This window comes from Cavia porcellus, unplaced genomic scaffold (genome assembly GCF_034190915.1).
Source record: "Cavia porcellus strain 051 isolate PalLab524CR breed Dunkin Hartley unplaced genomic scaffold, mCavPor4.1 scaffold_7, whole genome shotgun sequence".
NCBI classification, from domain to species: Eukaryota; Metazoa; Chordata; class Mammalia; order Rodentia; family Caviidae; genus Cavia; species Cavia porcellus.
In genome coordinates this window covers 3,704,378-3,714,030 of record NW_026947490.1, presented here as the reverse complement: position 1 = coordinate 3,714,030, position 9,653 = coordinate 3,704,378, and positions in this window count along the sequence as shown.

The window sequence follows — 9,653 nt, the reverse complement described above, 5'->3', positions numbered from 1 at the left end:
GTTCGGGTTAGGGTTAGAGTTAGTGCTAGGTTTAGGTTTAGGGTTAGGGGTTAGGTGTTAGGGCTTAGGTTTAAGGTTAGGGTTAGTGTCAGAGTTAGCGGTAGGTTTAGCCTTAGGTTTACGGGTTAGGTGTTAGGCATAGGGTTAGTGTTAGGGTTCGGGTTAGTCTTAGGGTTAGGGTTATGAATAGGTTTAGGGTTAGGATTGGGGTTAGCGTTAGGTTTTTGTTTGGGTTTAGGTAAAGGTTAGGGTTAGGGTTTAGGGTTAGGGTTAGCATTAGGTTTACGTTTAGGGTTAGTGTTAGGCTTAGAGGTTAGGGTTAGGTTTATGGTTAGGGTTAGAGTAATGTTTACAGTTTAGGGTTCGTCTTAGGATTTGTGTTAGTGTTATGGTTAGTGTTAGGGTTAGTTATAGCGTTAGGTTTAAGGTCTGACTTAGGTTTAGTGTTAGGGGATAGGGTTCGTGTGAGGGTTAGGGTTATGGTTAGGGTTAGTGTTATGTTTAGATTTAGTTTTAGGGTTATGGTTAGGGTTAGGTATAGGGTCAGGTTTAGGATTAGTGTTAGAGTTTAAGGTTAGGGTTAGCGTTCAGGTAATGGTTTGGATTAGGGTTACGGCTTCGGGTTAGTGTTATGATTAGGTTTAGCTTTAGGTTTAGGTTTAGGGTTGGGGTTAGGGTTAGCATTAGTGTTAGGTTTAGGCTTAGGGTTAGGTGTTAGGTGTTGGGCATAGGGTTAGTGTTAGGTTTCGGGTTACCCTTAGTGTTAGGCTCATGAGTAGGTTTTGGGTTAGGGTTGGGGTTAGCGTTAGGTTTAGGTTTGGGTTTAGGGTTAGGGTTAGGATTAGGTTTAGGTTTTTGGTTAGTTGTAGGTTTAGCGGTTAGGTGTTAGGCATAGGTTTAATGTTAGATTTCGTGTTACCCTTAGGGTTAGGGTTATGAGTAGGTTTAGGGTTCGGGTTGGGGTTAGCATTATGTTTAGGTTTAGGGTTAGGGTTAGGCTTAACGTTAGGTTTAGCGTTAGTTTTAGTGTAAGCCTTAGGTTTAGTTTTAGGGTTAGGGTTAGGTTTAGGTTTAGAGCTTAGGGTTAGAGTTAGAGTTAGGTTTAGGTTTAGGTTTAGGTTTAGGGTTAGGTTTAGGGTTAGGCCTTAGGGTTAGTGTTAGTGTTTGGGTTAGGTTTAGGTTTAGGTTTAGGTTTAGATTTAGGTTTAGGGTTAGGTTTAGGTTTAGGGCTTAGGGTTAGGGTTAGCATTAGGTTTCGGGTTAGGGTGTTAGGGTTAGGGTTAGGGTTAGGTTTAGGCTTAGGGTTAGCATTAGGTTTCGGGTTAAGGGTAGGGTTAGGGTTAGTGTCATTCTTAGGATTAGTCTTACGTTTAGGGTTAGGTGTTAGGGATTAGGTTTAGGGTTGGGGTTAGGGTTAGGGTTAGGCTAGTGTTAGTTTAGGGTGAGGTTTAAGAGTTGGGTGTTAGGGTAAGGCTTAGGGTCAGGGTTAGCGTTAGGCTTAACATTTGTGTTAGGGTTAGTTTTAGTGTTAGGTTTAGATTAAGTGTTATGGTTAGGTTTTAGGGTTAGGTTTAGTGTTAGGGGTAGGTTTAGGGTTAGGTTTAGTTTCAGGGTTAGGGTTAGGATTAAGTTTACAGCTTAGGGTTAGGGTTAGGTTTAGGGTTAGGGTAAGGCTTAGGGCTTAGTGTTAGTGTTTTGGTTTAGGGTTAGTGTTACGTTTAGGATTAGGGTTAGGTTTAGTTTTAGGGTTAGGGTTAGGGTTAGGTTTACAGCTTAGGGTTAATGTTAGGGTTGGGGCTTATGGTTAGGGTTTTGATTAGGTTTAGGGTTATTGTAAGTTTTAATGTAAGGATTAGGTTTAGGATTGGGTTAGCATTAGGTTTAGCGTTAGGTTTAGGGTTAAGTGTGAGTGATAGGGTTAGTGTTAGGCTTCAGGTTTCGGTTAGGGTTAGTGTTATGAATAGGTTAACGTTTAGTGCTAGCGTTAAGGTTAGGCTTAGTGTTAGGGTTAGGTTTAGGGTTAGGGTTAGGTTTTGGGTTAGTCTAGCATTTTATGGTTTGGGTTATGGTTAGGTTTTAGGGTTAGGGTTATGGTTAGTCTTTGGGTTAGTGTTAGGGTTAGCGTTATGTGTTAGGTGTTAGGTGTTAGGGATAGGGTTAGGGTTTGGCTTCGGTTTATGGTTATGGTTAGGGTTATGATTAGGTTTAGAGTTAGGGTTATGTTTGCTGTTATGTTTAGGTTTAGTGTTAGGTTTAGTGTTAGGTTTAGGGGTTAGGTGTTAGGGATAGTTTTAGGGTTAGAGTTAGGGTTAGGGTTAAGGTTAGGTTTAGCATTAGTTTTAGGGTTAGGGTTAGCATTAGTTTTATGGTTAGGGTTAGGGTTAGGGTTAGGGTTAGGGTTAGGATTAGGGTTTGGTTTAGTGTTAGGTTTAGGCTTTGGTCAGGGGGTAGGTGTTAGGGATAGGTTTAGTGTTAGGTTTCCTGTTACCCTTAGGGTTAGTGTTATGAATCGGTTTAGGGTTAGGGTTGGGGTTAGCGTTAGGTTTATGTTTGGGTTTAGGTAAGGGTTAGGGTTAGGGTTTAGGGTTAGGGTTAGGTGTTAGGTGTTAGGGCTTAGGTTTAAGGTTGGGGTTAGTGTCAGAGTTAGAGTTAGGTTTAAGCATAGGGTTACAGGTTAGGTGTTAGGGATAGGGTTAGTGTGAGGGTTCGGGTTACTCCTAGGGTTAGGGTTATGAATAGGTTTAGGGTTAGGTTTGGGGTTAGCGTTAGGTTTATGTTTGGGTTTAGGTAAGGGTTAGGGTTAGGGTTTAGGGTTAGGGTTAGCATTAGCTTGAGATTTAGTGTTAGTGTTAGGGTTAGGGTTAGGCTTAGAGGTTAGGCTTAGGTTTATGGTTAGGGTAAGAGTAATGGTTACCGTTTAGGGTTAGTCTTAGGATTAGTGTTAGGGTTATGGTTAGTGTTAGGGTTAGTTATAGGGTTATGTTTAAGGTCTGACTTAAGTTTAGTGTTAGGGGTTAGGGTTAGTGTGAGGGTTTGGGTTATGGTTTGGGGTTAGTGTTATGGGTAGATTTAGGTTTAGGGTTATGGTTAGGGTTAGGTATAGGGTAAGGTTTTAGGTTAGGGCTGTGTTTAGCGTTAGGTTTTGCTTTCAGTTTAGGGTTAGGGTTAGGATTAGGGTTTGGGTTAGTGTTAGGTTTAAGCTTAGGGTTAGGGCTTAGGTGTTAGGGATAGGTTTAGTGTTAGGTTTCCTGTTACCCTTAGGCTTAGCGTTATGAATAGGTTTAGGGTTCGGGTTGGGGTTAGCATTAGGTTTAGATTTAGGCTTAGGGTTAGGCCTAACCTTAGGTTTAGGGTTAGTTTTAGTTTTAGGATTAGGTTTAGTTTTAGGGTTAGGATTATTTTTAGGTTTAGAGCTTAAGGTTATATTTAGGGTTAGGGTTAGGTTTAGGTTTAGGTTTAGGTTTAGGTTTACGGTTAGCGTTAGGGTTAGCTTTAGGATTAGGGCTTAGGGTTAGGGTTATGATTAGATTTAGGCTTAAGGTAAGTGTTAGTGTTAATGTTAGGTTTAGGTTTAAGGTTAGCATTAGTTTTCGGGTAAAGTGTAGTGTTTGGGTTAGTGCTAGGGTTAGGATTAGTCTTAGGTTTAGGGTTAGGTGTGAGGGATTAGAGTTAGGGTTAGGGTTAGTGTTAGGGTGATGGTGAAGTGTTGGGTGTTATGGTTATGGTTAGGGTTAGGGTTAGCGTTGGGATTAACATTAGCGTTAGGGTTAATTTTAGTGTTAGTGTTAGGGTTAGTGTTAGGGTTAGGGTTTAGGGTTAGGGTTAGTATTAGGGTTAGATTTAGTTTTAGAGTTATGGTTATTGTTAGGTTTACAGCTTAGGGTTAGGGTTAGGTTGGGGCTTAGGGCTAGGGTTTTGATTATGTTTAGGGTTATTGCAAGGGTTAATATTAGGGTTAGGTTTAGGATTGGGTTAGCATTAGGTTTAGCGTTAGTGATAGGCTTAGGGTGAGTGTTAGGGATAGGATTAGCGTTAGGTTTAGGGTTAGGTTTTAGGGATAGGTTTAGTGTTAGTCTTCAGAATTCAGTTAGGTTTAGTGTTTTGAATAAGTTAATGTTTAGTGCTAGCGTTAAGGTTAGTGTTAGGGTTAGGGCTAGGTTTTGGGTTAGGGTTAGGTTTTGGGTTAGTCTAGCATTTTATGGAATGGGTTATGTTTAGGCTTTAGGGTTAGGGTTATGGTTAGGCTTTGGTTAGGGTTAGGGTTAGCGTTATGTGTTAGGTTTTAGGGATAGGGTTAGGATTTGTCTTCCGGTTATATTTATGGTTAGGGTTATGATTAGGTTTAGAGTTAGGGTTATGTTTGCCGATAGGTTTAGGTTTAGTTTTAGTTTGTGTTAGGTTTAGGGGTTAGGTGTTAGGGATAGTTTTAGGGTTAGCGTTAGGGTTAATGTTAGGGTTAGGATTAGTTTTAGGTTTAGCGTTAGCATTAGTTTTAAGGTTAGGGTTCGGGTTAGAGCTAGTGTTAGGTTTAGGGTTAGGGTTAGGGGTTAGGTGTTAGGGCTTAGGTTTAAGGTTAGGGTTAGTGTCAGAGTTAGAGGTAGGTTTAGCCTTAGGTTTACGTGTTAGGTGTTAGGCATAGGGTTAGTGTTAGGGTTCGGGTTAGTCTTAGGGTTAGGGTTATGAATAGGTTTAGGGTTAGGATTGGGGTTAGCGTTAGGTTTTTGTTTGGGTTTAGGTAAAGGTTAGGGTTAGGGTTTAGGGTTAGGGTTAGCATTAGGTTTACGTTTAGGGTTAGTGTTAGGCTTAGAGGTTAGGGTTAGGTTTATGGTTAGGGTTAGAGTAATGTTTACAGTTTAGGGTTCGTCTTAGGATTTGTGTTAGTGTTATGGTTAGTGTTAGGGTTAGTTATAGCGTTAGGTTTAAGGTCTGACTTAGGTTTAGTGTTAGGGGATAGGGTTCGTGTGAGGGTTAGGGTTATGGTTAGGGTTAGTGTTATGTTTAGATTTAGTTTTAGGGTTATGGTTAGGGTTAGGTATAGGGTCAGGTTTAGGATTAGTGTTAGAGTTTAAGGTTAGGGTTAGCGTTCAGGTAATGGTTTGGATTAGGGTTACGGCTTCGGGTTAGTGTTATGATTAGGTTTATGTTTAGGTTTAGGTTTAGGGTTAGGGTTAGCATTAGTGTTAGGTTTAGGCTTAGGGTTAGGTGTTAGGTGTTGGGCATAGGGTTAGTGTTAGGTTTCGGGTTACCCTTAGTGTTAGGCTCATGAGTAGGTTTTGGGTTAGGGTTGGGGTTAGCGTTAGGTTTAGGTTTGGGTTTAGGGTTAGGGTTAGGATTAGGTTTAGGTTTTTGGTTAGTTGTAGGTTTAGCGGTTAGGTGTTAGGCATAGGTTTAATGTTAGATTTCGTGTTACCCTTAGGGTTAGGGTTATGAGTAGGTTTAGGGTTCGGGTTGGGGTTAGCATTATGTTTAGGTTTAGGGTTAGGGTTAGGCTTAACGTTAGGTTTAGCGTTAGTTTTAGTGTAAGCCTTAGGTTTAGTTTTAGGGTTAGGGTTAGGTTTAGGTTTAGAGCTTAGGGTTAGAGTTAGAGTTAGGTTTAGGTTTAGGTTTAGGTTTAGGGTTAGGTTTAGGGTTAGGCCTTAGGGTTAGTGTTAGTGTTAGGGTTGGGTTTAGGTTTAGGTTTAGGTTTAGATTTAGGTTTAGGGTTAGGTTTAGGTTTAGGGCTTAGGGTTAGGGTTAGCATTAGGTTTCGGGTTAGGGTGTTAGGGTTAGGGTTAGGGTTAGGTTTAGGCTTAGGGTTAGCATTAGGTTTCGGGTTAAGGGTAGGGTTAGGGTTAGTGTCATTCTTAGGATTAGTCTTACGTTTAGGGTTAGGTGTTAGGGATTAGGTTTAGGGTTGGGGTTAGGGTTAGGGTTAGGTTAGGGTTAGTTTAGGGTGAGGTTTAAGAGTTGGGTGTTAGGGTAAGGCTTAGGGTCAGGGTTAGCGTTAGGCTTAACATTTGTGTTAGGGTTAGTTTTAGTGTTAGGTTTAGATTAAGTGTTATGGTTAGGTTTTAGGGTTAGGTTTAGTGTTAGGGGTAGGTTTAGGGTTAGGTTTAGTTTCAGGGTTAGGGTTAGGATTAAGTTTACAGCTTAGGGTTAGGGTTAGGTTTAGGGTTAGGGTAAGGCTTAGGTCTTAGTGTTAGTGTTTTGGTTTAGGGTTAGTGTTACGTTTAGGATTAGGGTTAGGTTTAGTTTTAGGGTTAGGGTTAGGGTTAGGTTTACAGCTTAGGGTTAATGTTAGGGTTGGGGCTTATGGTTAGGGTTTTGATTAGGTTTAGGGTTATTGTAAGTTTTAATGTAAGGATTAGGTTTAGGATTGGGTTAGCATTAGGTTTAGCATTAGGTTTAGGGTTAAGTGTGAGTGATAGGGTTAGTGTTAGGCTTCAGGTTTCGGTTAGGGTTAGTGTTATGAATAGGTTAACGTTTAGTGCTAGCGTTAAGGTTAGGCTTAGTGTTAGGGTTAGGTTTAGGGTTAGGGTTAGGTTTTGGGTTAGTCTAGCATTTTATGGTTTGGGTTATGGTTAGGTTTTAGGGTTAGGGTTATGGTTAGTCTTTGGGTTAGTGTTAGGGTTAGCGTTATGTGTTAGGTGTTAGGTGTTAGGGATAGGGTTAGGGTTTGGCTTCGGTTTATGGTTATGGTTAGGGTTATGATTAGGTTTAGAGTTAGGGTTATGTTTGCTGTTATGTTTAGGTTTAGTGTTAGGTTTAGTGTTAGGTTTAGGGGTTAGGTGTTAGGGATAGTTTTAGGGTTAGAGTTAGGGTTAGGGTTAAGGTTAGGTTTAGCATTAGTTTTAGGGTTAGGGTTAGCATTAGTTTTATGGTTAGGGTTAGGGTTAGGGTTAGGGTTAGGGTTAGGATTAGGGTTTGGTTTAGTGTTAGGTTTAGGCTTTGGTCAGGGGGTAGGTGTTAGGGATAGGTTTAGTGTTAGGTTTCCTGTTACCCTTAGGGTTAGTGTTATGAATCGGTTTAGGGTTAGGGTTGGGGTTAGCGTTAGGTTTATGTTTGGGTTTAGGTAAGGGTTAGGGTTAGGGTTTAGGGTTAGGGTTAGGTGTTAGGTGTTAGGGCTTAGGTTTAAGGTTGGGGTTAGTGTCAGAGTTAGAGTTAGGTTTAAGCATAGGGTTACGGGATAGGTGTTATGGATAGGGTTAGTGTTAGGGTTCGGGTTACTCTTAGGGTTAGGGTTATGAATAGGTTTAGGGTTAGGGTTGGGGTTAGCGTTAGGTTTATGTTTGGGTTTAGGTAAGGGTTAGGGTTAGGGTTTATCGTTAGTGTTAGCATTAGGTTTAGGTTTAGGGTTAGTGTTAGGGTTAGGGTTAGGCTTAGAGTTTAGGGTTAGGTTTATGGTTAGGGTTAGAGTAATGGTTACCGTTTAGGGTTAGTCTTAGGATTAGTGTTAGGGTTATGTTTAGTGTTAGGGTTAGTTATAGGTTTAAGGTTAAGGTCTGACTTAGGTTTAGTGTTAGGGGTTAGGGTTAGTGTGAGGGTTAGGGATATGGTTTGGGGTTAGTGTTATGGGTAGATTTAGGTTTAGGGTTATGGTTAGAGTTAGATATAGGGTAAGGTTTACGATTGGAGTGAGAGATTATGGTTAGGGTAAGGGTTCAGGTTAGGGTTTGGTTTAGGGTTACAGCTTAGGGTTAGGGTTATGATTAGGGTTAGGTTTAGGGTTAGGGTTAGGGTTAGGGTTAAGATTAGTGTTAGGTTTAGGCTTAGGGTTAGGTGTTAGGTGTTGGGCATAGGGTTAGTGTTAGGTTTCGGGTTACCCTTAGTGTTAGGTTTATGAATAGGTTTAGGATAGGGCTGTGTTTAGCGTTAGGTTTAGGTTTCGGTTTAGGGTTACGTTTAGGGTTAGGGTTAGGTTTAGGGTTTGGGTTAGTGTTAGGTTTAGGCTTACGGTTAGGGCTTAGGTGTTAGGGATAGGTTTAGTGTTAGGTTTCCTGTTACCCTTAGGGTTAGGGTTATGAATAGGTTTAGGGTTCGGGTTGGGGTTAGCATTAGGTTTAGATTTAGGCTTAGTGTTAGGCTTAACCTTAGGTTTAGGGTTAGTTTTAGTTTTAGGATTAGGTTTAGTTTTAGGGTTAGGGTTAGGTTTAGGTTTAGGGCTTAGGGTTATATTTAGGGTTAGGGTTAGGTTTAGGTTTAGGTTTAGGTTTCTGTTTAGGTTTACGGTTAGCGTTAGGGTTAGGGTTAGGGTTAGGGCTCAGGGTTATGATTAGGTTTAGGCTTAGGGTAAGTGTTAGTGTTAGGGTTAGGTTTAGGTTTAGGGTTACCATTGGTTTTCGGGTAAAGTGTAGTGTTTGGGTTAGTGCTAGGGTTAGGATTAGTCTTAGGTGTAGCGTTAGGTGTGAGGGATTAGGGTTTTGGTTAGGGTTTGGGTTAGAAGGTTAGAGAGCTTTGGTTAAGGTTAGTGTTAGGGTTAGACGTTTAGAGTTAGGGTTAGGATTAAGGTTAGGGTTAGAGGGTTAGAGTTAGGGTTGGGTTATGTTTAGGTTAAGTGTTAGGGTTAGGGTTAGCATTAGGGTTAGGGGTAGATTTAGGATTAGGTTTACATTTGTAGTTAGGGTTAGGGTTAGGCTTAGGGTTAGCATTAGGGTTAGGTTTAGGGTTAGGTTTAGGGTTAGCATTAATGTTATCGTTAGGGTAAGTGTTAGGGTTAGGTTTAGGTTTAGGGTTAGGCTAAGTGGTAGGGTTAGACGGTTAGAGCTAGGGTTAGCGTTAGTGTTAGGGCTAGAGGGTTATAGCTAGGGTTGGCTTATGTTTAGGGATAATGTTCGGGTTAGTGTAAGGGTTAGGGTTAGGGTTAGGTTTGCGGTTAGGTTTAGAGTTAGGTTTAGGATTAGCATTAGCGTTAGGGTTAGGGTTAGGGTTAGGATTAAGGTTTGGGTTAGTGTTAGGGTTAGGGTTAGGGTTATGGTTATGGTTATGTTTATGGTTAGGGTTAGGGTTAGCGGGTTAGAGTTAATGGTGGGTTATGTTTTGCGTTAGGTTTAGAGGGTTAGGTTTAGGTTTCGGCTTAGAGTTATGGTTCGAGTTAGGGTTAGGATTAGTAGAATGTTTGGTTTAGGTTTTGTGTTATGGTTATGGTTATGGTTACAGGGTTAGAGGGTTAGGGTTAGGATTAGGGTTAGAGTTTGAGAGTTAGGGTTAGGTTTAGCATTAGAGGGTTAGAGTTAGGGTTGCATTATGTTTATGGTTTGTGTTAGAGGGTTTGATTTAGGTTTAGGTTTAGAGTTAGGGTTAGGGTTCGGGTTAGGGTTAGAGCATTAGGGTTAGGGTTAGGGATAGGGTTAGGGTTAGGATTAGGTTTTGGTTTAGTGTTAGGTTTAGGCTTAGGGTCAGGGGTTAGGTGTTAGGGATAGGTTTAGTGTTAGGTTTCCTGTTACCCTTAGGGTTAGGGTTATGAATAGGTTTAGGGTTCCGGTTGGTGTTAGCATTAGGTTTAGATTTAGGCTTATGGTTAGGCCAAACCTTAGGTTTAGGATTAGTTTTAGTTTTAGGTTTAGGTTTAGTTTTAGGGTTAGGTTTAGTTTTAGAGCTTAGGGTTACATTTAGGGTTAGGTTTAGGTTTAGGTTTAGGTTTAGGTTTACGGTTAGGGTTCGGTTTAGGGTTAGGG